The following is a 27500-nucleotide window of genomic DNA, read 5'->3' as shown; positions in this document are numbered from 1 at the left end:
GGGAGGGAGAGGAGGGAGGGGAGATTAGGAGGGAGAGGAGGGGAGGTTGGGAGGGAGAGGAGGGAGGGAGGGGAGGGAGGGAGGGAGGGAGGGGAGGTTGGGAGGGAGAGGAGGGAGGGAGGGAGGGAGGGAGGGAGGGAGGGAGGGGAGGTTAGGAGGGAGGGGGGGAGGTTGGGAGGGAGGGAGGGAGGGAGGGAGCTGTATAGTGTTGGATCCGACTTGTCCTCCCTCCTCTTCAGGGTTTCCAGGTACTGGTGGAGACGGAGTGGTTGGACTACGGTCATAAGTTTGGCGACCGCTGTGGTCACCAGGAGAATGCTGCCGACGTGAGTGAGCAGTGCCCGGTCTTCCTTCAGTGGCTGGACTGTGTTCATCAGCTGTTCAAACAGTTCCCGTGCCTCTTCGAGTTCAACGAAGCCTTCCTGGTACGTACACTACACCTTGACTTTACCATCTCTCTTTATCTTCTTATTTGTCAATCTCTCTTTTCTTCACACATTCTGTGTAGTAGTTTAGGAGCGTACTGTGTAGTAGTTTAGGAGCGTACTCAAATCAAATCAAATTTATTTATATAGCCCTTCGTACATCAGCTGATATCTCAAAGTGCTGTACAGAAACCCAGCCTAAAACCCCAAACAGCAAGCAATGCAGGTGTAGAAGCACGGTGGCTAGGAAAAACTCCCTAGAAAGGCCAAAACCTATGAAGAAACCTAGAGAGGAACCAGGCTATGAGGGGTGGCCAGCCTTCTTCTGGCTGTGCCGGGTGGAGATTATAACAGAACATGGCCAAGATGTTCAAATGTTCATAAATGACCAGCATGGTCGAATAATAATAAGGCAGAACAGTTGAAACTGGAGCAGCAGCATGGCCAGGTGGACTGGGGACAGCAAGGAGTCATCATGTCAGGTCGTCCTGGGGCATGGTCCTAGGGCTCAGGTCCTCCGAGAGAGAGAAGGAGAAAATTAGAGAACTCACACTTAGGGACGGCATGAGAGAGCCCTAGTAAGCCAGTGACTCAGCCCCTGTAATAGGGTTAGAGGCAGAGAATCCCAGTGTGTAGTAGTTTAGGAGAGTACTGTGTAGTAGTTTAGGAGCGTACTGTGTAGTAGTTTAGGAGCGTACTGTGTAGTAGTTTAGGAGCGTACTGTGTAGTAGTTTAGGAGCGTACTGTGTAGTAGTTTAGGAGCGATCTGTGTAGTAGTTTAGAAGCGTACTGTGACTGTGTTCTGTGTAGTAGTTTAGGAGTGTTACTGTATATATTAAGGAATGTGTAAAGGCCTAGCGTGTGTGTTTTTGGTCCTCTCCCCCAGGTCAAGCTGGTGCAGCACACGTACTCGTGTCTGTACGGGACGTTCCTGTGTAACAACGGGCGGGAGAGAGGGTCCGCAACATCCACAACCGCACCTGCTCCGTCTGGTCTCTGCTCCGCTCCGGCAACAAGAACTTCCAGAACTTCCTCTTCATCCCCGGTCATGATATGGTACCCACTACTGTCCCCGCTCCTTCTCTCCTCTCCTCTCTTCTCTCCTCTCCTCTCTTATCTCCTCTCCTGTCCTCTCCTCTCTTCTCTCCTCTCCTCTCCTCTCTTATCTCCTCTCTTATCTCCTCTCCTGTCCTCTCTCCTCTCCTCACCTCTCCTCTCCCTCTCCTCACCTCTCCTCTCTTCTCTTATCTCCTCTCCTGTCCTCTCTTCTCTCCTCTCTTCTCTCTCTCCTGTTCTCTCTTCTCCTCTCTTCTCTTCTCCTCTCCTGTCTTCTTCTCTCCTCTCTTCTCCTCTCCTCTCTTCTCTCCTCTCTTCTCCTCTCCTCTCTTCTCTCCTGTCTTCTTCTCTCCTGTCTTCTCCTCTCTTCTCCTCTCCTCTTCTCTCCTGTCTTCTCTTCTCTCCTGTCTTCTTCTCTCCTGTCTTCTCCTCTCTTCTCTTCTCTTCTCTCCTGTCTTCTTCTCTCCTGTCTTCTTCTCTCCTGTCTTCTTCTCTCCTGTCTTCTCCTCTCCTGTCTTCTCTCCTGTCTTCTCCTCTCTTCTCTCCTCTCTTTTCCTCTCTTCTCCTGTCCTGGTTATTAACAGAGGGATCAGGTGTGCTTCACATGTCACAGCAGCAAAAAATATGACCCCTCTGTGGAAAGGTGAGACTCTCTCCACCACGTTTAGGACCGCCGAACAGGCCTCACAAGACTCTTCTGAAGGTCCCCCGGTACCATTTAAAACATGAATGGAAGTATATATGGAGACTGTTTAGTAGCAAAAAAATAAGGGTTTAAATACATATATATACATACATACATACATACATACAGTGCCTTGCGAAAGTATTCGGCCCCCTTGAACTTTGCGACCTTTTGCCACATTTCAGGCTTCAAACATAAAGATATAAAACTGTATTTTTTTGTGAAGAATCAACAACAAGTGGGACACAATCATGAAGTGGAACGACATTTATTGGATATTTCAAACTTTTTTAACAAATCAAAAACTGAAAAATTGGGCGTGCAAAATTATTCAGCCCCTTTACTTTCAGTGCAGCAAACTCTCTCCAGAAGTTCAGTGAGGATCTCTGAATGATCCAATGTTGACCTAAATGACTAATGATGATAAATACAATCCACCTGTGTGTAATCAAGTCTCCGTATAAATGCACCTGCACTGTGATAGTCTCAAGAGTTCCGTTAAAAGTGCAGAGAGCATCATGAAGAACAAGGAACACACCAGGCAGGTCCGAGATACTGTTGTGAAGAATTTTAAAGCCAGATTTGGATACAAAAAGATTGCCCAAGCTTTAAACATCCCAAGGAGCACTGTGCAAGCGATAATATTGAAATGGAAGGAGTATCAGACCACTGCAAATCTACCAAGACCTGGCCGTCCCTCTAAACTTTCAGCTCATAAAAGGAGAAGACTGATCAGAGATGCAGCCAAGAGGCCCATGATCTCTCTGGATGAACTGCAGAGATCTACAGCTGAGGTGGGAGACTCTGTCCATAGGACAACAATCAGTCGTATATTGCACAAATCTGGCCTTTATGGAAGAGTGGCAAGAAGAAAGCCATTTCTTAAAGATATCCATAAAAAGTGTTGTTTAAAGTTTGCCACAAGCCACCTGGGAGACACACCAAACATGTGGAAGAAGGTGCTCTGGTCAGATGAAACCAAAATTGAACATTTTAGAAACAATGCAAAACGTTATGTTTGGCGTAAAAGCAACACAGCTCATCACCCTGAACACACCATACCCACTGTCAAACATGGTGGTGGCAGCATCATGGTTTGGGCCTGCTTTTCTTCAGCAGGGACAGGGAAGATGGTTGAAATTGATGGGAAGATGGATGGAGCCAAATACAGGACCATTCTGGAAGAAAACCTGATGGAGTCTGCAAAAGACCTGAGACTGGGACGGAGATTTGTCTTCCAACAAGACAATGATCCAAAACATAAAGCAAAATCTACAATGGAATGGTTCAAAAATAAACATATCCAGGTGTTGGAATGGCCAAGTCAAAGTCCAGACCTGAATCCAATCGAGAATCTGTGGAAAGAACTGAAAACTGCTGTTCACAAATGCTCTCCATCCAACCTCACTGAGCTCGAGCTGTTTTGCAAGGAGGAATGGGAAAAAAATTCAGTCTCTCGATGTGCAAAACTGATAGAGACATACCCCAAGCGACTTACAGCTGTAATCGCAGCAAAGGTGGCGCTACAAAGTATTAACTTAAGGGGGCTGAATAATTTTTCACGCCCAATTTTTCAGTTTTTGATTTGTTAAAAAAGTTTGAAATATCCAATAAATGTCGTTCCACTTCATGATTGCGTCCCACTTGTTGTTGATTCTTCACAAAAAAATACAGTTTTATATCTTTATGTTTGAAGCCTGAAATGTGGCAAAAGGTCGCAAAGTTCAAGGGGGCCGAATACTTTCGCAAGGCACTGTACATGTATGTTATTATTAGTATTTATTTGTTTTTTATTTACTATACGGGGGCATTGTCGTGCTGAAACAGGGAAGGGCCTTCCCCAAACTGTTGCCACAAAGTTGGAAGCACAGAATCTTCTAGTGTCATTGTATGTTGTAACGTTAAGATTTCCCTTCAATGGAATTATTCTTCCTCCACCAAACTTTACAGTAGGCACTATGCATTGGGGGCAGGTAACGTTCTCCCGGCATCCGCCAAACCCAGATTCGTTCATGGACTGTAAGATGGTGAAGCGTGATTCCAGCGAACGCGTTTCCAACTGCTCCGGAGTCCAATGGCAGCGAGCTTTACACCACTATAGCCGGCTGCTTGGCCACGGAAACCCATTTCATGAAGCGATTTTTACGCGCTTCAACGCTTGGTGGTCACGTTTGTGAGCTTGTGTGGCCTACCACTTCGCGGCGTAGCCGTTGTTGCTCCTAAACGTTTCCATCTTCACAATAACAGCAGTTGACCGGGGAAACTCTAGCAGGGCAGACATTTGACGAACTGACTTGTTGGAAAGGTGGCAACCTATGACAGTGCCACGTTGAAAATCACTAAGCTCTTCTGTACGGGCCATTCTAATGCCAATGTTTGTCTATGGAGATTGCATGGTGGTGTGTTCGATTTTATACACCTACCAGCAACGGATGTGGCTGAAATAGCCAATTTATAATAATTTGAAGGGCTGTCGACATACTTTTGGCCATGTAGTGTCAGCAACATTTTAAATGGCTTTACTGAGACAAAATGTTATTTGTGGGGGTTTTTTAACCTCTGACCTCTGCTCCAACCTGTCCCCTGTGTCCAGGTGTTGCAGCCGGTGTGCCACACCCGGGCCCTGCAGCTGTGGACGTCCGTCTACCTACCCACCTCCTCTCCCTGCACCTCTGCCGAGGACGCCATGGAGCTCTACCTGTCCCCCAGCGTACAGGGAGACGAGCTCACCTCACGGTCCCTGGACAGGTGGGGCTATCCACTCTCCTGTCCACTCTCTCTGTTCTTCTCTCTCTGTCCACTCTCTCTGTTCTTCTCTCTCTTTCCACTCACTCTATTCTTCTCACTCTATTCTTCTCTCTGTCCACTCACTCTATTCTTCTCACTCTATTCTTCTCTCTCTGTCCACTCACTCTATTCTTCTCACTCTATTCTTCTCACTCTATTCTTCTCACTCTATTCTTCTCACTCTATTCTTCTCACTCTATTCTTCTCTCTCTGTCCACTCACTCTATTCGTCTCACTCTATTCTTCTCTCTCTGTCCACTCACTCTATTCGTCTCACTCTATTCTTCTCTTTCTGTCCACTCACACTATTCTTCTCACTCTATTCTTCTCTCTCTGTCCACTCACTCTATTCTTCTCACTCTATTCTTCTCTCTCTGTCCACTCACTCTATTCTTCTCTCTCTGTCCACTCACTCTATTCTTCTCACTCTATTCTTCTCTCTCTGTCCACTCACTCTATTCTTCTCACTCTATTCTTCTCACTCTATTCTTCTCTCTCTGTCCACTCACTCTATTCTTCTCACTCTATTCTTCACTCTCTGTCCACTCACTCTATTCTTCTCACTCTGTCCACTCACTCTATTCTTCTCACTCTGTCCACTCACTCTATTCTTCTCACTCTGTCCACTCACTCTATTCTTCTCACTCTATTCTTCGCTCTCTGTCCACTCTCTCTATTCTTCTCTCTCTGTCCACTCACTCTATTCTTCTCTCTCTGTCTCTTATATCTCCTTGTATCTGTTGAGCGCTTGTCTTTTCAAGGATTTATTTTAGTTATTGATTTAAGGGTTTACTCACAGTGGGGGTAAATCAAGATGAACAGGCTCATGGTGAAAACTGCATGTGGGGCTCTGCATCTACAGCTCTAGTGTTTTTAGAAAAGGCTCCTCAACAGCTTCTACCACCAAGCCATAAGACTGCTAAACAAGGAGTCAAATGGCCAGCCAGACTATTTACATTGACACTCTATTTGTTTGAGTACACTGCTGCTACTCACTGTTTATTATCTATGCATAGTCACTTCATCCCTACCTACATGTACATATTACCTCAACTAACCTGTTCCCCTGCACACTGACTCGGTACTGGTACAGCAGGGAAGCTCACCTGCCTGCCCTCTAGTGGTACAGAAGGAAAGCTCACCTGCCTGCCCTCTAGTGGTACAGAAGGAAAGCTCACCTGCCTGCCCTCTAGTGGTACAGCAGGGAAGCTCACCTGCCTGCCCTCTAGTGGTACAGCAGGGAAGCTCACCTGCCTGCCCTCTAGTGGTACAGAAGGGAAGCTCACCTGCCTGCCCTCTAGTGGTACAGAAGAAAAGCTCACCTGCCTGCCCTCTAGTGGTACAGACGGGAAGCTCACCTGCCTGCCCTCTAGTGGTACAGAAGGGAAGCTCACCTGCCTGCCCTCTAGTGGTACAGCAGGGAAGCTCACCTGCCTGCCCTCTAGTGGTACAGCAGGGAAGCTCACCTGCCTGCCCTCTAAGTGGTACAGAAGGGAAGCTCACCTGCCTGCCCTCTAGTGGTACAGAAGGGAAGCACACCTGATTTAACGAAGCTCCACCACTTTCTTTAACTTGAGATTTGTACTTATACCCCTCTGTGCAGGCTTCCTAAGACTCGCTCCATGGACAACCTGGTGTCTGCCTTTGAGAACGGAGTGGCCCTCACACGCACCTCCAGCGACCCCAACCTCAACAAGCACTGTCAGGAGGCCCGTACTGCCCATGGCCTGGAGCCTATGGCTTCTGTAGGAGGAGGGGCCGCACCCGACAGCCCCGAGGACGTCAGCCCTGACACGGGATTGGAAAGCGACGACTCGGAGGTGGAGCCTGTCACTCAGACTCCTCCTACCACACCCGTGGAGATGGAGCAGAGGGAAGAGGGCTTCGAGGAGGCAGAGATGAGAGAGGAGATCTGTCTCACCACCCAGCCCCTCCCCCCATCGCTCTGGAGCAGGGCAACCCCCACTTCCCCCTCTCCCCCTGCTCACACCCCTCCTTCACCAGGCCCTCTCCCAGACCGCTAACCCCCCAGTTCCCCCCCCTCGACTGCCACATCAGACGGCTGGCAGTCCCTCCAGGACTGCCTCGGTCACTCCCCGTCCTGCCTGCACGCCATCACCACCTGCCTGGAAGGGCCCGCTACCGGCAGCCGTTCTGAACGGGCCTATCCCCAACGGCCTCCAGAACGCCCCCTCCGCTTCTGCAGGGCTGCTGGCACTCGAGCAGCTCGTTCCCACGTTCCCTACGGTCATGGAGGACTCCACCGAGACGCTCACGGACGAAGCAGAGGTCCCACCAACGCTGCCCCCTAGAATCAGAGAAAGTCTAGGCCAGCCCAAAGCCACAGAATGGGCCTTACCCGAGACCCAGGGAGAGGAGAGAGAGGGGAAGAGGACAGAGAGTGTGAGTGGTAGAAACTTAGTGCCTCTGAGAGAGTGTGTGGTAGCAGTCCCAACGTCAAAAGGAGCAGCATCCTCCACCTCCACAGTGCCCCCTGTTGACAACAGCCAGGCTGTGGCATTGCGACGCCCGGTCTCCCAGAACCAACTGTGTGTCAGTGAGGAGCTGTCTCTGCTGGGCTCTCACTGGGACAGTGTCCAGGGCATGGTCCAGTCTGCCTGCAGCACTGCGGCCAGCCACTCTGGTCTCTCAGCCAACCTCTCGTCAGGCTTCTGTCGTGCCCTCCAGCCCACGGCCTACCAGAGCCGACGCCTGGCTGGCAAGCTACTGCGCACCCAGGGCATGGCCGCGCCGAACGGGGTTGGCAGTACGGCCGAAGGGAGAGGGAGGAAAGGGTTCGCTCCTCGGCTCCAGCCCCAGTCAGCTCCAGCCCTGTCAAGTCAGGGTCCAGCTGGCTCTCTGCAGTCAGAAGCAGCTCGGGCTACGCTGCCATCATGGGCCCAACCACCACCAGCTCACCCCTTACCTTTTCAACCTGCCATCTCCTCCCAGCCTCCCCTTGCTCCTCAGCCTCCCCCAGCCCTACCCGGCCTACCTGGATGATGATGGTCTGCCGGTGCCTGTGGACGCCGTGCAGCAGCGCCTCAGGCAGATGGAGGCGGGGTATAAACAGGAAGTGGAGGTGCTGAGAAGCCAGGTGCGCCAGCTGCAGATGAGGCTGGAGAGGAAACAGTACAGCACGCCGCCCTCCGAGCCTGACGTCGACTACGAGGACGACATTGTGAGTAGCGGTCCGAGCTGGACTTTGAACAGTACTCAGTGTGTTGTTACTGTGTTGTGAAAGGATGTGCATGGAGGTCATTACTAAATACTTCATAATTACAACCCAAATGTTACCTCTGGTGGAATTACACTTCAATAGAGAGGGTAATAATAACCAAAACGTTGCTCGTCACCCTCCCTCCCTCCCTCTCGTCACCCTCCCTCTCGTCACCCTCCCTCTCGTCACACTCCCTCCCTCCCCCTCTCGTCTCGTCACCCTCCCTCCCTCTCGTCACCCTCCCTCCCTCCCTCTCGTCACCCTCCCTCCCTCCCTCTCGTCACCCTCCCTCTCGTCTCGTCACCCTCCCTCCCTCTCGTCCCTCGTCACCCTCCCTCCCTCTCGCCACGTCACCCTCCCTCCCTCTCGTCTCGTCACCCTCCCTCCCTCTCGCCACGTCACCCTCCCTCCCTCTCGCCACGTCACCCTCCCTCCCTCCCCCTCTCGCCACGTCACCCTCCCTCCCTCCCTCTCGCCACGTCACCCTCCCTCCCTCTCGCCACGTCACCCTCCCTCCCTCCTTCTCGTCACCCTCCCTCCCTCTCGTCTCGTCACCCTCCCTCCCCCTCTCGTCTCTTCTCCCTCCCGTCACCCTCCCTCCCTCTCGTCTCCCTCCCTCTCGTCTCGTCACCCTCCCTCCCCCTCTCGTCTCTTCTCCCTCCCCCTCTCGTCTCGTCACCCTCCCTCCTCCCTCTCGTCTCGTCACCCTCCCTCCTCCCTCTCGTCCTCGTCACCCTCCCTCCTCCCTCTCGTCTCGTCACCCTCCCTCCTCCCTCTCGTCACCCTCCCTCCTCCCTCTCGTCTCGTCACCCTCCCTCCGCCACGTCACCCTCCCTCCCTCCCTCCGTCACCCTCCCTCCCTCCGTCACCCTCCCTCCCTCCGTCACCCTCCCTCCCTCTCGTCTCCCTCCCTCCCTCCCTCTCGTCTCCCTTCCCTCCCCGTCTCCCTCCCTCCCTCTCTCCCTCCCTCTCGTCTCCCTCCCTCCCTCTCGTCTCCCTCTCGTCTCGTCACCCTCCCTCCCTCTCGTCTCGTCACCCTCCCTCCCTCTCGTCTCGTCACCCTCCCTCTCGTCTCGTCACCCTCCTTCCCTCTCGTCTCGTCACCCTCCCTCCCTCCCTCTCGTCTCGTCACCCTCCCTCCCTCCCTCTCTTCTCGTCACCCTCCCTCTCGTCTCGTCACCCTCCATCCTTCTCGTCTCGTCACCCTCCATCCCTCTCGTCTCGTCACCCTCCCTCCCTCTCTTCTCGTCACCCTCCCTCCCTCTCTTCTCGTCACCCTCCCTCCCTCTCTTCTCGTCACCCTCCCTCCCTCTCTTCTCGTCACCCTCCCTCCCTCCCTCTCTTCTCGTCACCCTCCCTCCCTCTCTTCTCGTCACCCTCCCTCTCGTGTTGACCTGTGTCCTCTCCGTCTCCAGACTTGTCTGCGTGAGTCAGACGACAGTGATGAGGAGGACAGTCTGTCAGACCACAGCGAGGACCGTTTCTCAGAGGGCAGTTGGGACAGAGTGGAGCAGAAGGACACAGAGGTCAGCGTTCCTCATAGTCTACTGCAGGTTTCTTTCTCTACTGCTTCTTATATATAACCATACCACAATACCCCACCACCCGTAACCCCAATACCATACCCCACCACCCCAATACCCCACCACCTAGCCCCCTAACCCCAATACCATACCCCACCACCCCAATACCTAACCCCAATACCCCACCACCTAGCCCCCTAACCACAATACCCCACCACCTAGACCCCTAACCCCAATACCATACCCCGCCACCCCAATACCTAACCCCAATACCCCACCACCTACCCCCTAACCCCAAAACCCACCACCTAGCCCCCTAACCCCAATACCATACCCCACCACCCCAATACCTCACCACCTAGCCCCCTAACTCCAATACCCCACCATCTAGCCCCCTAACCCCAATACCCCACCATCTAGCCCCCTAACCACAATACCCCACCACCTAGACCCCTAACCCCAATTCCATACCCCGCCACCCCAATACCTAACCCCAATACCCCACCACCTACCCCCTAACCCCAAAAAACCCACCACCTAGCCCCTAACCCCAATACCATACCCCACCACCCCAATACCTCACCACCTAGCCCCCTAACTCCAATACCCCACCATCTAGCCCCCTAACCCCAATACCCCACCATCTAGCCCCTAACCACAATACCCCACCACCTAGACCCCTAACCCCAATACCATACCCCGCCACCCCAATACCTAACCCCAATACCCCACCACCTACCCCCTAACCCCAATACCCCGCCATCTAGCCCCCTAACCCCAATACCCCGCCACCTAGCCCCTAACCCCAATACCCCACCACCTAGCCCCCTAAATCCAATACCTAACCCCAATACCCCACCACCTAGCCCCCTAACCCCAATACCATATCCCACCACCCCAATACCTAACCCCAATACCCCACCACCTACCCCCTAACCCCAATACCCCGCCACCTAGCCCCCTAACCACAATACCCCACCACCTAGCCCCCTAACCCCAATACCCCACCACCTAGCCCCCTAAATCCAATACCTAACCCCAATACCCCACCACCTAGCCCCCTAACCCCAATACCATACCCCACCACCCCAATACCTCACCACCTAGCCCCCTAACTCCAATACCCCACCACCTAGCCCCCTAACCCCAATACCTCACCACCTAGCCCCCTAACTCCAATACCCCACTACCTAGCCCCCAACCCCAATACCCCACCACCTAGCCCCCCTAACCCCAATACCCCACCACCTAGCCCCTAACCCCAATACCCCACCATCTAGCCTCCTAAATCCAATACCTAACCCCAATACCCCACCATCTAGCCCCGAACTCTAATACCCCACCATCTAGCCCCCTAAATCCAATACCTAACCCCAATACCCCACCATCTAGCCCCCGAACTCTAATACCCCACCATCTAGCCCCTAAATCCAATACCTAACCCCAATACCCCACCATCTAGCCCCTAAATCCAATACCTAACCCCAATACCCCACCACCTAGCCCCCTAACTCCAATACCCCACCATCTAGCCCCCTAAATCCAATACCTAACCCCAATACCCCACCACCTAGCCCCCTAACCCCAATACCCCACCACCTAGCCCCTAACTCCAATACCCCACCATCTAGCCCCTAAATCCAATACCTAACCCCAATACCCCACCACCTAGCCCCCTAACTCCAATACCCCACCATCTAGCCCCCTAAATCTAATACCTAACCCCAATACCCCACCATCTAGCCCCCTAAATCCAATACCTAACTCCAATACCCCACCACCTAGCCCCCTAACTCCAATACCCCACCATCTAGCCCCTAAATCCAATACCTAACCCCAATACCCCACCACCTAGCCCCCTAACCCCAATACCCCACCACCTAGCCCCCTAACCACAATACCCCACCACCCCAATACCCTACTACCTACCCCCTAACCCAATACCCCACCACCCCAATACCATACCCCAATACCCCACCACCTAGCCCCCTAACCACAATACCCCACCACCACAATACCATACCCCAATACCCCACCACCTAGCCCCCTAACCCCAATACCCCACCAACCCAATACCCCACCATCTAGCCCCTAACCCCAATACCCCACCACCCCAATACCCCACCACCTAGGCCCCTAACCCCAATACCCCACCATCTAGCCACCTAACTACAATACCCCAACACCTAGCCCCCTAACCCCAATACCCTACCATCCCAATACCCCACCACCTAGCCCTCCTGTGTGGCTCAGTCGGTAGAGTATGGCGCTTGCAACGCCAAGCGTCGTGGGTTCGATTCCCGCTGGGGCCACCCATATGTAAAAGTAGTGGCCCCAGCCGACTTGTAAGTCGCTTTGGACAAAAGCGTCTGCTAAATGGGATATATTTTATTTATATATTTAACCCCAATACCCCACCACCTAACCCCCCTAACCCCACCACCTAGCCCCCTAACCCCAATATCCCAATACCCCAACACCTAACCCCAATACCCCACCACCTAGCCCCCTAACCCCAATACCTAACCCCAATACCCCACCACCTAACCCCCTAACCCCACCACCTAGCCCCCTAACCCCAATATCCCAATACCCCAACACCTAACCCCAATACCCCACCACCTAGCCCCCTAACCCCAATACCTAACCCCAATACCCCACCACCTAGCCCCCTAATCCCAAGACCCTACCATCAATACCCAATACCCTACCATACCTTAAGGGAACTTTTTGACAATCACCGTATGGTTAGTGAGAAAGTCCATATTGGAACTGTACGGTCCCTTACTAGACGTCCGAAAACATTTTTAAAATTCGGGGACGGCGTCGGGCCGAGCGGCAGGGCCAGACCTACCGGGAAGTCATCAAATGAACTTTGTCGGACATTCGGTTTTCGTTTTATAAAATAATCCATTTTGGTCCATTTTTCCGCTATGCCGGAAGATCCCACAAGAGGGCATAAGCAATCATATTGCTATTGGACAAAACATCCCGAATCACGACGGGCCATATCTCGAAAACTGAAAATATTTCGAAGCCGAAACTTGGTGAGCGTAGGTTTGGCATAATGGGCAGATGGCCCCGAACAAGATGGCGTCTAGGCCTCAACGGTTTTTGAGTTATGGCCATATTTCTGGGATTAAAGGTCCAAAATGAAAATAGAGAAATGATTTTTTCACTTCACGTCAAAGTCAAGGAGCCTCTGGTGTCAATAAAAAAAAATCAGCCATTTATCTATCGTCATTTAAGAGAAATCGTACGATGACCAGATTGTGATGTTCAGATATAGGTGGGGGGTTTTTTCAACAGTTACAGATCCAGTTGCAGGGTGTGATTTTCTGTGATTTTCTATGATTTTCTGAAATAACACACACTCACTAAACCCTCCGTAAATAACTCAGTTCTTAACGTAAAGACTTAAAACTCAGGATTCTGTGAAGGCATACCCCAATGAGGATATGAGTTTATTTATAGCTTCCTGTGCCAACAGGAAGTGCCTTAAATGGTGTCATAGTGGCTGTATCCAAGGGTTAAAAAGGTCAGATCTTTTCAAAACTTCATATGTGATTAGGCAACCCTCCTGAACTGTAAAATCACTCATTTCTCCCAACAGATGTCAAAGAAAAGCTCTCACACACACACACACAGCAAGGATGGAGTGACAAAGCGCGGTGTTTAAAGACACAGAGAGCAGGCAATGGCATAAACATAATCCCAAGGCCGTGCCGAGTCCAACGAGGCGCCCGCTGACCGTAGCTCGCTCGGTCTGAGCGCAGCGACCATGAGAAAAATAGGCCCACAATGAAGCCTGCACCACAATGTCATTTGATTTTGGGTGACAGCGGCGGAACCGTTAGGTTTAGAAGGACAATTCAAACACAGGACTGTTCCTAAGGTCCTCCCGATCTGTGCAAGCCTAACCTTGACCGTGTGACATTAACCCTTCACAGTTAAAAGAAGGTGTTTACATAAAAACAGTGTGCATTGACTTCTCTCCCCATAGGAATACATTGCCTGCTCCCCTAAATACAACCTGGAGTCTATATGGGTTATGAATGCTGTATGAACCTGTCTTTGGTACCAGTCCATCAGGCCACTATAAGGTCTACCTGTGTCGATTCTAAGCTTCCTGGACCAACCGGAAGTGGTTCAAATCGCCCTAAAAGTGTATACCCATAACCTGCCTGCAGTTTGATAGGCATAGTGCATTCAACCCGGTGTAAATCAGTCAGTTTTAATGGAGGGACGTATTATTGGGGTGCGTAGAGACTGACAGTGCCTCCAATAGTTAGCTTTGAATGATATCAAATTGACTGATGGACGGTGACTTGCAGGTGACTCTTGTCCATTTGCAATATGTTTAAGCGGTGAGGTACCATCACCAAAACTGACATTCTGAAATCAACCCAAACGAGCGATGGAGAGGTACCAGAATCACTGCCCAGCCATCCCGAGGTCATCGGGCCAGTCAATTTGGCATTCCTGCATGATTTTTATGGCATGACAAATTGGTGATGGTGACTGCCCAGTTAACCATATGGCAAATGCACAGTGACTTTGAAAGAGTGAGAAACATCACCAAATGGACATTCTGGAATCAACCCTAACGAGCGATGGAGAGGTACCAGAATCACTGCCGAGCCATCCCGAGTTCATCGGGCCAGTCAATTTGGCATTCCTGCACAAATTTTCAGTGACTTTGCAAAAGTGAGAAAACATTTGCAATATGTTTTAACAGTGAGGTACCATCACCAAAAGTGACATTCTGAAATCAACCCAAACGAGCGATGGAGAGGTACCAGAATCACTGCCCAGCCATCCCGAGGTCATCGGGCCAGTCAATTTGGCATTCCTGCACGATTTTTATAGCATGACAAATTGGTGATGGTGAATGCCCAGTTAACCATATGGCAAATGCACAGCGACTTTGAAAGAGTGAGAAACATCACCAAATGGACATTCTGGAATCAACCCTAACGAGCGATGGAGAGGTACCAGAATCACTGCCCAGCCATCCCGAGTTCATCGGTTCAGTCAATTTGGCATTCCTGCATGATTTTTATAGCATGACAAATTGGTGATGGTGAATGACCAGTTAACCATATTGCAAATGCACAGTGACTTTGCAAAAGTGAGAAAACATAAACAAATGGACATGATGAAATCAACACCACGAGTGATTGAAAGGAACAACAATCACTGCCCGGCCATCCCGAGTTCATCAGGCCAGTCAATTTTGCATTTCTGAAGGAATTTTGAGCATGTCAAATTTCTTATGACATTTGGCCCCCACAAAACATATGCCTTATGCACAAGTAAAAATGTGCCTTATGCACAAAATTCGAAAAAAATTGAAAAACGGTCCAGAAAGCACTTTTTTAGGGGTGTGTGAAGTTTTTTATGAAATTTAATAATTTTTGACTTTTGACGTCTGACTTCCTATGAAATCATATTGCAGATGGACAAAACACATGCAATAATGCGCAAGTAAAAAAAATAAAAAAATTATGATCATAAAATTGGACATAAGTATATTCATACAGTTCTTACACATGTGTAATTGACAAAAAAAAACGAAAGAATTTCGAAAAACGGTCCAGAAAGCACTTTTTTAAGGGGTGATACATTTTTGACAAAAAAATCCCCTAACCCCACCACCTAGCCCCTAACCCCAACACCGAGCCCCTAACCCCAACACCTAACCCCAACACCTAACCCCAACACCCTAATCCCAATACCCAACCCCTAATCCCAATACCTTGCCCCCTAACCCCAATCCCTAATCCCAACCCCTAATCCCTAACCCCAACCCCTAATCCCAACACCTAGCCCCTAACCCCAACACCCTACCACCTAACCCCAACACCTAATCCCAATACCCTACCACCTAAACCCCTAATCCCAACACATAGCCCCCTAACCCCAATACCCAACCCCCTACCTCTAACCCCTCCCACTCTCCTTTTACCTTTCTGCCCCAGATACCCATCTGCCGCACACTGTTCTAATGTGTGTGTGTGTGTGTGTGTGTGTGTGTGTGTGTGTGTGTGTGTGTGTGTGTGTGTGTGTGTGTGTGTGTGTGTGTGTGTGTGTGTGTGTGTGTGTAGGTCACGAGGTGGGTGCCTGATCACATGGCCTCTCATTGTTTCAACTGTGACTGTGAATTCTGGATGGCCAAGCGGCGACATCACTGCAGGTTTGTTAAGCGTCAATCAAAAAGTCGAGATGTCTCTGGATAAGAGGTGTCTCTGGATAAGAGGTGTCTCTGGATAAGAGGTGTCCCTGGATAAGAGGTGTCCCTGGATAAGAGGTGTCTCTGGATAAGAGGTGTCCCTGGATAAGAGGTGTCCCTGGATAAGAGGTGTCCCTGGATAAGAGGTGTCCCTGGATAAGAGGTGTCCCTGGATAAGAGGTGTCCCTGGATAAGAGGTGTCCCTGGATAAGAGGTGTCCCTGGATAAGAGGTGTCCCTGGATAAGAGGTGTCCCTGGATAAGAGGTGTCTCTGGATAAGAGGTGTCTCTGGATAAGAGGTGTCTCTGGATAAGAGGTGTCTCTGGATAAGAGGTGTCCCTGGATAGGATAAGAGATGTCCCTGGATAAGAGATGTCCCTGGATAAGAGATGTCCCTGGATAGGAGATGTCCCTGGATAGGAGATGTCCCTGGATAAGAGATGTCTCTGGATAAGAGATGTCTCTGGATAGGATAAGAGATGTCCCTTGATAGGAGATGTCTCTGGATAGGATAAGAGGTGTCCCTTGATAGGAGATGTCTCTGGATAGGAGATGTCTCTGGATAGGATAAGAGATGTCCCTGGATAGGATAAGAGATGTCCCTGGATAAGAGATGTCCCTGGATAGGATAAGAGGTGTCCCTTGATAGGAGATGTCCCTGGATAAGAGATGTCCCTGGATAAGAGATGTCTCTGGATAGGATATGTCCCTGGATAGGATAAGAGATGTCCCTGGATAGGATAAGAGATGTCCCTGGATAGGATAAGAGATGTCCCTGGATAGGAGATGTCCCTGGATAGGAGATGTCCCTGGATATGATAAGAGATGTCCCTGGATAGGAGATGTCCCTGGATAGGAGATGTCCCTGGATAGGAGATGTCCCTGGATAAGAGATGTCCCTGGATAGGATAGGAGATTCCCTGGATAGGAGATGTCCCTGGATAGGAGATGTCCCTGGATAGGAGATGTCCCTGGATATGATAAGAGATGTCCCTGGATAGGATAGGAGATGTCCCTGGATAGGAGATGTCCCTGGATAGGAGATGTCCCTGGATTAGTTAAATGTACTCTCTGGATAAGGACCGTCTGCTAAATGACTGAAATGTGAATCTAGTTGACTCTGTCCTCTTACTCTGTCCTCTTACTCTGTCCTCTTACTCTGTCCTCCTCAGGAACTGTGGCAATGTGTTCTGTAAAGACTGCTGCCACCTGAAGCTGCCCATCCCAGACCAGCAGCTGTATGACCCTGTGTTGGTGTGTAACGTCTGCTGTGACCTGCTGCTGGAGGCTAGGAACAGAGAGATCCACAGCCAGCAGCTCAAGAAGCCCATCGCCACAGCCTCCAGCTGAGAGACCAGAGAGAGAGAGAGAGAGAGAGAGAGAGAGGGCCCTTTACTGAATGGCTCAGTCTGGCCTGGCTTGGCTCGGTTCAGTTAGGACCTGGATCAGCACCATCTTGGGTCAGCTTTGGACAGATATGAGCCAAGTGCCCCATTCCCACTACCCTAACATGGTCTGGTCATGGCTGTGGGGGGGGGTGGTGGTTGTTGCTCTGTGGGAGGGAGGCAAAGCTTGAGAATGGAGAGAGGCCATTGACTGCTGGGGATGAGAGACACTGACTGGAGTAGAAGAGGGGATGAGAGATACTGATTGGAGTAGAAGAGGGGATGGTAGTAAATGAAATGTAGGAGGAAGAGGAGCAGATGTTCTCCCACTGAGTTTAACCCCTTTTGGTCAAACACATACAGTTTGGAAGGAAGGCTTCAGTGACCTGTCCTGCCCTATCCTGCCCTGTCCTATCCTGCCCTGTCCTATCCTGCCCTGTCCTATCCTGTCCTATCCTGCCCTGTCCTATCCTGCCCTGTCCTATCCTGCCCTGTCCTATCCTGCCCTGTCCTATCCTGCCCTGTCCTATCCTGCCCTATCCTGCCCTGTCCTGTCCTATCCTGCCCTATCCTGTCCTGCCCTGTCCTGCCCTGTCCTGTCCTGCCCTGCCCTGTCCTGCCCTGCCCTGTCCTGCCCTGTCCTATCCTGCCCTGTCCTATCCTGCCCTGCCCTGTCCTGCCCTATCCTGCCCTGTCCTATCCTGCCCTGTCCTGCCCTGCCCTGCCCTATCCTATCCTATCCTATCCTGCCCTGCCCTGCCCTGCCCTGTCCTGCCCTGCCCTGCCCTGTCCTGCCCTGTCCTGCCCTGTCCTATCCTGCCCTGTCCTATCCTGCCCTATCCTGCCCTGTCCTATCCTGTCCTGCCCTGTCCTGTCCTGCCCTGCTCTGTCCTATCCTGGGGCTGTTGTCCTACAGTGGTGCATCATAGCCCCCCTGCACCTGTACTCTACTGGGAGATCCATCATCTCAACCCCCCTATGATGTACCCCCCACACAAACACACACACACTCTAGTGCACCTGTCACACACCAACAAGCCACTCTATGATGTACCCCCATACACTCACACACACACACACACACACTCTAGTGCACCTGTCACACACCAACAAGCCACTCTATGATGTACCCCCCCCCATACACTCACACACACTCTAGTGCACCTGTCACACACCAACAAGCCACTCTATGATGTACCCCACACACACACACACACACACACACACACACACACACACTCTAGTGCACCCGTCACACACCAACAAGCCACTCTATGATGTACCCCCCCCCCCAATACACACACACTCTAGTGCACCCGTCACACACCAACAAGCCACTCTATGATGTACCCCCCCCCAATACACACACACACACTCTAGTGCACCTGTCACACACCAACAAGCCACTCTATGATGTACCCCCCCACACACACACACACACACACACATACACACACACACACACACTCTAGTGCACCCGTCACACACCAACAGGCCACTCTATGATGTACCCCCCCCCCCCAATACACACACACACACTCTAGTGCACCCGTCACACACCAACAAGCCACTCTATGATGTACCCCCCCCCCAATACACACACACACACTCTAGTGCACCCGTCACACACCAACAAGCCACTCTATGATGTACCCCCCCAATACACACACACACACACACACACTCTAGTGCACCCGTCACACACCAACAAGCCACTCTATGATGTACCCCCCCCCCCAATACACACACACACACTCTAGTGCACCTGTCACACACCAACAAGCCACTCTATGATGTACCCCCCCCAATACACACACACATTCTAGTGCACCTGTCACACACCAACAAGCCACTCTATGATGTACCCCCCCCCCCCCAATACACACACACATACACACACACTCTAGTGCACCTGTCACACACCAACAAGCCACTCTATGATGTACCCCCCCACACACACACACACACACACTCTAGTGCCCCCGTCACACACCAACAAGCCACTCTATGATGTACCCCCCCCCCCAATACACACACACACACTCTAGTGCACCCGTCACACACGAACAAGCCACTCTATGATGTACCCCCCCCAATACACACACACACTCTAGTGCACCTGTCACACACCAACAAGCCACTCTATGATGTACCCCCCCATACACTCACACACACTCTAGTGCACCTGTCACACACCAACAAGCCACTCTATGATGTACCCCACACACACACACACACACACACACACACACACACACACACACACACACACACTCTAGTGCACCCGTCACACACCAACAAGCCACTCTATGATGTACCCCCCCCCCCCCCAATACACACACACACACTCTAGTGCACCCGTCACACACCAACAAGCCACTCTATGATGTACCCCCCCAATACACACACACACACTCTAGTGCACCTGTCACACACCAACAAGCCACTCTATGATGTACCCCCCACACACACACACACACACATACACACACACACACACACACACTCTAGTGCACCCGTCACACACCAACAGGCCACTCTATGATGTACCCCCCACACACACACACACACACATACACACACACACACACACACACTCTAGTGCACCCGTCACACACCAACAAGCCACTCTATGATGTACCCCCCCCCCCCCAATACACACACACACACTCTAGTGCACCCGTCACACACCAACAAGCCACTCTATGATGTACCCCCCCAATACACACACACACACACACACTCTAGTGCACCCGTCACACACCAACAAGCCACTCTATGATGTACCCCCCCCCCCCCATACACACACACACACTCTAGTGCACCTGTCACACACCAACAAGCCACTCTATGATGTACCCCCCCCCCAATACACACACACATTCTAGTGCACCCGTCACACACCAACAAGCCACTCTATGATGTACCCCCCCCCCAATACACACACACATACACACACACTCTAGTGCACCTGTCACACACCAACAAGCCACTCTATGATGTACCCCCACACACACACACACACACACTCTAGTGCCCCCGTCACACACCAACAAGCCACTCTATGATGTACCCCCCCCCCAATACACACACACACACTCTAGTGCACCCGTCACACACGAACAAGCCACTCTATGATGTACCCCCCCCAATACACACACACACTCTAGTGCACCTGTCACACACCAACAAGCCACTCTATGATGTACCCCCCAATACACACACACATACACACACTCTAGTGCACCTGTCACACACCAACAAGCCACTCTATGATGTACCCCCCAATACACACGCACATACACACACTCTAGTGCACCCGTCACACACCAACAAGCCACTCTATGATGTACCCCCCCCCAATACACACACACACACACACTCTAGTGCACCTGTCACACACCAACAAGCCACTCTATGATGTACCCCCATACACTCACACACACACACACACACTCTAGTGCACCTGTCACACACCAACAAGCCACTCTATGATGTACCCCCCCCCATACACTCACACACACTCTAGTGCACCTGTCACACACCAACAAGCCACTCTATGATGTACCCCCCCCCCCAATACACACACACATACACACACACTCTAGTGCACCTGTCACACACCAACAAGCCACTCTATGATGTACCCCCCCCCACACACACACACACACACTCTAGTGCCCCCGTCACACACCAACAAGCCACTCTATGATGTACCCCACCCCCAATACACACACACACACTCTAGTGCACCTGTCACACACCAACAAGCCACTCTATGATGTACCCCCCCCCACACACACACACACACTCTAGTGCCCCCGTCACACACCAACAAGCCACTCTATGATGTACCCCCCCATACACTCACACACACACACACACTCTAGTGCCCCTGTCACACACCAACAAGCCACTCTATGATGTACCCCCCCACACACACACACACACTCTAGTGCACCCGTCACACACCAACAAGCCACTCTATGATGTACCCCCCAATACACACACACATACACACACACTCTAGTGCACCTGTCACACACCAACAAGCCACTCTATGATGTACCCCCCCAATACACACACACATACACACACACTCTAGTGCACCTGTCACACACCAACAAGCCACTCTATGATGTACCCCCCAATACACACACACATACACACACTCTAGTGCACCTGTCACACACCAACAAGCCACTCTATGATGTACCCCCCCCCCCCCCAATACACACACACACTCTAGTGCACCTGTCACACACCAACAAGCCACTCTATGATGTACCCCCCATTCACTCACACACACACACACACTCTAGTGCCCCTGTCACACACCAACAAGCCACTCTATGATGTACCCCCCCCCCCCAATACATACACACACTCTAGTGCACCTGTCACACACCAACAAGCCACTCTATGATGTACCCCCCCCCAATACACACACACACTCTAGTGCACCTGTCACACACCAACAAGCCACTCTATGATGTACCCCCCCCACTCACTCACACACACACACACACTCTAGTGCACCTGTCACACACCAACAAGCCACTCTATGATGTACCCCCCCCATTCACTCACACACCCCTACTCTCCTCAGAGGACAATCTCTCGCCCTCCTTAGTGTGGGGCATTCCAACGCCTTTACCTGTTCTACTGGTGACTTACAACAACTTTAAAAAAGCAAAATGCTGCTACATTATCTAAAAGTCTCATTTTTTGTATTATTATTTTGTGCACTACAAGATCTTTGTCTATTTCAGCAAATTTGAGACCAAACTCGAGCGGAAGGGAGGAGAGAGAAGAAGAAGAAGAAAAAATGTTCTGTTTTACTTGCGGTCGTATCTTTTATTGTGTGTGGGGGGTTGAATGTAAAGCGTTTGAAATTAAATGGACAAGTGCTAAAGTAACTGGAAGCCTGATGATGACGATAATGTCTTTATGTTCATTAGGTTGGTTGTGTACTTGTTCATTCCTGTGAGGTTTATTTAAAATTTAAAAAAAATATATAAAAAAAAATGATAAAAAAAAAAAAATGATATGCACAGTTAATGTGGTTCTGTCTTTGTCAAGTGTAGCCCTGACAACGTTTGAAAATCTGAGGTATCCCACTATCTGTGTGGACAAAGGTTAATTAAGATCAGATCCAGAATTATCATCTGATCGGACGAGTCTCTTCAAAAGAAACATTTTAATGAATCTGCTAAAGCGACCAGACGAGACAACTGTTTGCCATGAATCCAAATCCGAGTGTTGTCGTACAGTATCACTTACAATGAAAGGTCACCCCTGGAGAGTACTTGGTGGTCGTTCGTTGATGGGGAAAGGAGGGGGTTTGAATATAAGTCTATACTTCTACACTGATGCGAGAGAGGCTTGATGTTGATTACAGTAACATAGTTCTGCTTTAACTGTTTTAGACTTCCTCTTTTGATCAACCAATTCTTGTCAGGTTCCTGTCCAGGAACGTCAATGCCGGGCACTTAAAATAACTCTGGAGAAAGTACTGAAGTGCTATGAATTTCCTTTTTTTACATTTTCTTTTCTTCCTGTAGCGTAGGGGGAGTTTGGCTAGCCTTGTATCTAAACCGAGTTTACCGGGAAACTTCAGTTTGGTTGCTACATGCTACAGTTTGGTTGTGGATCCTAGAAATTGTCCTTATGGCAAGAAAAATAAAAAAAAGTTCTGTGTTTTTTTTGTTTCTGTCGAATCGGTCTGTTTTTTTTTGTTCCTTGAGACAGAAGTGCCATATTGTATTTTATTTCTCAAACCTTTTTCTCATGGAGACGACAAGCAGGTCACTAACTGAACTGGCCAGTACTTGGTTTGTTTTAATGGTAAGCTGCTTTAAAAATGATGTAAAGAGTCGAACGTTAGATTGAGAGGTACGGAGATGATTTGTTAATAAATGTACGAACTGAAGATTTAAATTGGAGACGGTGAGCCTGTACGGTTGTCACGGTTACCCATTGCCCAATAACATTGTTTTCTTTTGGGGGGGGCTTTCACGCGGGGTGTTGATGGCAAAATCTGAATGAGGAAGTGGTGGATCCCAGATATGCAATGTAATGTAGTATATATAATTATCTGATTCAGTACTAGTGGCTAAAACCTGTCACTTAGCGAATAATTGTGTAAAGAAAACAAATGCACTGTAAAAGAGATCCTATTGATTAAAATAAACAAATATTATCTATATCGTGGATGTTTCATCTTCATTCTGTTTTTTTATGTTATTATGTGATGTTGTGCAACCATGAACTGTTTTCTTTTCTTCAAAGCTTTTCAGTGCACGTTTGAGATTTTTTGGGGGGTTTTCAACAAAGGGGGGTTTCAACAAAGAAAATCAATCATGCACATAACAGGCTTTTGAGTTCAGACCAGTAAAACCTGCCCCCTTACCAATCACAGGACAGGAAGCTTGGCTGTACACCAATCACAGGACAGGAAGCTTGGCTGTACACCAATCACACTGAGACCCCCCCCCCCAACACTCTTCCCTCCACATGCCAACCCAGGAAGTAGAGCAGGTGGATTGGAGATCTCCTGCAATGCCGTCCCCAAAAGCAGCTCAATATCAACTTGTTAGGTAGAATAGTCTTATTGTATTCCACCCTGCGGCAAAATGTGTACATGTGGGTACGCAGGCCTGCGACCAACTGCGGACTCTCCAATATCGGTTATACCCTTCCCTGCTCTAAAGGTTACGATATCAAGGACAGGATCATTCGTAGCCATCATTAACTGTTTATCTTATTTTCTTCCAGACAGTTAACCTCGTGTTGTAATGGCTTTAGCCTCAGACGTTGGTAAGATGGCCTGACAGGAGGGGATCCAATGGGATGTTGGAGGAGCAGGTGGCCTAGTGGTTAGAGCGTTGGACTAGGAACCAGCAGGTAGCCTAGTGGTTAGAGCGTTGGACCAGTAACCAGCAGGTAGCCTAGTGGTTAGAGCGTTGGGCCAGTAACCAGCAGGTAGCCTAGTGGTTAGAGCATTGGACCAGTAACCAGCAGGTAGCGTAGTGGTTAGGGCGTTAGACCATTAACCAGCAGTTGGTCTAGTGGTTAGAGTGTTGGGCCAGTAACCAGCAGGTAGCCTAGTGGTTAGAGCGTTGGGCCAGTAACCAGCAGGTAGCATAGTGGTTAGAGCGTTGGACTAGTAACCTGCATGTGGCCTAGTGGTTAGAGCGTTGGACTAGTAACCAGCAGGTAGCCTAGTGGTTAGAGCGTTGTACCAGTAACCAGCAGGTAGCCTAGTGGTTAGAGCGTTGGGCCAGTAACCAGCAGGTAGCCTAATGGTTAGAGCGTTGGACCAATAACCAGCAGGTAGCCTAGTGGTTAGAGCGTTGGACCAGTAACCAGCATGTAGCCTAGTGGTTAGAGCGTTGGACCAGTAACCAGCATGTAGCCTAGTGGTTAGAGCGTTGGGCCAGTAACCAGCAGGTAGCCTAGTGGTTAGAGCGTTGGACCAGTAACCAGCAGGTAGCCTAGTGGTTAGAGCGTTGGGCCAGTAACCAGCATGTAGCCTAGTGGTTAGAGCGTTGGGCCAGTAATCAGCATGTAGCCTAGTGGTTAGAGCGTTAGACCAGTAACCAGCATGTAGCCTAGTGGTTAGAGCGTTGGGCCAGTAACCAGCATGTAGCCTAGTGGTTAGAGTGTTGGACCAGTAACCAGCATGTAGCCTAGTGGTTAGAGCGTTGGACCACTAACCAGCATGTAGCCTACTGGTTAGAGCGTTGGACCAGTAACCAGCAGGTAGCCTAGTGGTTAGAGCGTTGGGCCAGTAACCAGCATGTAGCCTACTGGTTAGAGTGTTGGACCAGTAACCAGCATGTAGCCTACTGGTTAGAGCGTTGGGCCAGTAACCAGCAGGTAGCCTAGTGGTTAGAGCGTTGGGCCAGTAACCAGCAGGTAGCCTAGTGGTTAGAGCGTTGGGCCAGTAACCAGCAGGTAGCCTAGTGGTTAGAGCGTTGGGCCAGTAACCGAAAGGATGCTAGATCGAATCCCGAGCTGACAAGGTAAAAATCTGTCATTCTGCCACTGAACAAGGCAGTTAACCCACTGTTCCTAGGCTGTCATTGTAAATAAGAAATTCTTCTTAACTGACTTGCCATGTTAAATAAAGGTTCGTTCAAGATTAAATACATGTAAGTTGCGGTAATATGCCATTAACAACAGAACAATAGATCATAGATGCATTGGCAGTGTAAAGTTGATGAATAATGACCCTCTGCTATTGGTTCTTCATTTCACATGGATCCTGATGGAGGTTCCCTGGCGAGACGCCCTAGAAACACGCCACTTCACCACGGCTACGGCCGGAAGTGACTTCATAGCATTTTTCCTATTTCCTGTTACGTTAATTCTCCTAACCTCTTGCGTAAATTCTCCGAACCAGCAACTTTAGTTCTCCTGACCTGCTACGAAAAGGCACTTATAATTCTAGCTGTATCCAGCTTGTGTGTTTTTAGTGAATCTCATCCCCCAGGCAATGGCACCTCCTAGTGAGAAATAACTTCCTGTATTTTCCAAATTTGACCACACGGTGGTAGTGTTTTGCAGTGAATAACTTTATTCTATGTAATATAGTGTAATATAGTCATGGTGCAGCAGTAAAGCCCCCTGTGGGGCCAAGACACAGACAGGCTCGTCTTCATCAAAGATTTCTCAGAAATGACTATATGCCATGACAGTGTGTTGGAGGTAGGGGTCATTCATATTCATACATTAGATTACACCCTCTGTCTGTATGTCTGAACGTACAGACATGTAGGAGGACCACAGTTTCTCTATGACAGTAATAAACAAAGCTGCTTCCCCTCTATGACCAGGAGGAGGGGAGAGGCTTCCCCTCTATGACCAGGAGGAGGTGAGAGGCTTCCCTCTATGACCAGAAGGAGGTGAGAGGCTTCCCCTCTATGACCAGAAGGAGGTGAGAGGCTTCCCCTCTATGACCAGAAGGAGGTGAGAGGCTTCCCTCTATGACCAGGAGGAGGGGAGAGGCTTCCCTCTATGACCAGGAGGAGGGGAGAGGCTTCCCTCTATGACCAGGAGGAGGTCAGAGGCTTCCCCTCTATGACCAGGAGGAGGGGAGAGGCTTCCCCTCTATGACCAGGAGGAGGGGAGAGGCTTCCCTCTATGACCAGGAGGAGGGGAGAGGCTTCCCCTCTATGACCAGGAGGAGGGGAGAGGCTTCCCCTCTATGACCAGGAGGAGGGGAGGCTTCCCCTCTATGACCAGGAGGAGGTGAGAGGCTTCCCCAATATGACCAGGAGGAGGGGAGAGGCTTCCCCAATATGAGAGGCTTCCCCAATATGACCAGGAGGAGGTGAGAGGCTTCCCCTCTATGACCAGGAGGAGGTGAGAGGCTTCCCCAATATGATCAGGAGGAGGTGAGAGGCCAAGGTGGACAAACAGGTCAGGGGGGCAACATACGACAGAGATGGGGAGAACAGGACAAAGTGTAATAATTTTGTAATGTTCTGATCCATGTTGTTGCTGTGGGAAACCCTGGTGGTACAGTACCATGGAAACCCTAGTGGGACAGTACCATGGAAACCCTAGTGGTACAGTAGCATGTAAACCCTAGTGGGACAGTAGCATGTAAACCCTAGTGGGACAGTAGCATGTAAACCCTAGTGGTACAGTAGCATGTAAACCCTAGTGGGACAGTAGCATGGAAACCCTGGTGGGTACAGTAGCATGGAAACCCTAGTGGGTACAGTAGCATGGAAACCCTAGTGGGTACAGTACCATGGAAACCCTAGTGGTACAGTAGCATGTAAACCCTAGTGGGTACAGTAGCATGGAAACCCTAGTGGGTACAGTACCATGGAAACCCTAGTGGTACAGAGGGGGACAGTAGCATAGAAACCCTAGTGGTACAGTACCATGGAAACCCTAGTGGTACAGTACCATGGAAACCCTAGTGGTACAGTACCATGGAAACCCTAGTGGTACAGTAGCATGTAAACCCTAGTGGTACAGTACCATGGAAACCATAGTGGTACAGTACCATGGGAACCCTAGTGGGACAGTACCATGGAAACCCTAGTGGAACAGTACCATGGAAACCCTAGTGGTATAGTACCATGGAAACCCTGGTGGTACAGTACCATGGAAACCCTAGTGGTACAGAGGGGTACAGTACCATGGAAACCCTAGTGGGACAGTACCAT

At 50.4% G+C, this 27500-nt stretch overlaps 1 pseudogene; it reads left to right on the top strand.

Annotated features, from left to right (window-relative positions):
• LOC135532325 (myotubularin-related protein 4-like) overlaps positions 1-18284 on the top strand; it is a 97869-nt pseudogene extending 79585 nt beyond the window's left edge.
• Positions 18285-27500: the final 9216 nt, after the last annotated feature.

Source organism: Oncorhynchus masou, unplaced genomic scaffold (genome assembly GCF_036934945.1).
Source record: "Oncorhynchus masou masou isolate Uvic2021 unplaced genomic scaffold, UVic_Omas_1.1 unplaced_scaffold_1817, whole genome shotgun sequence".
Classification (NCBI taxonomy): Eukaryota; Metazoa; Chordata; class Actinopteri; order Salmoniformes; family Salmonidae; genus Oncorhynchus; species Oncorhynchus masou.
Note: the sequence above shows the minus strand (reverse complement) of the source record. Positions and strands in the feature narration are given on the sequence as shown.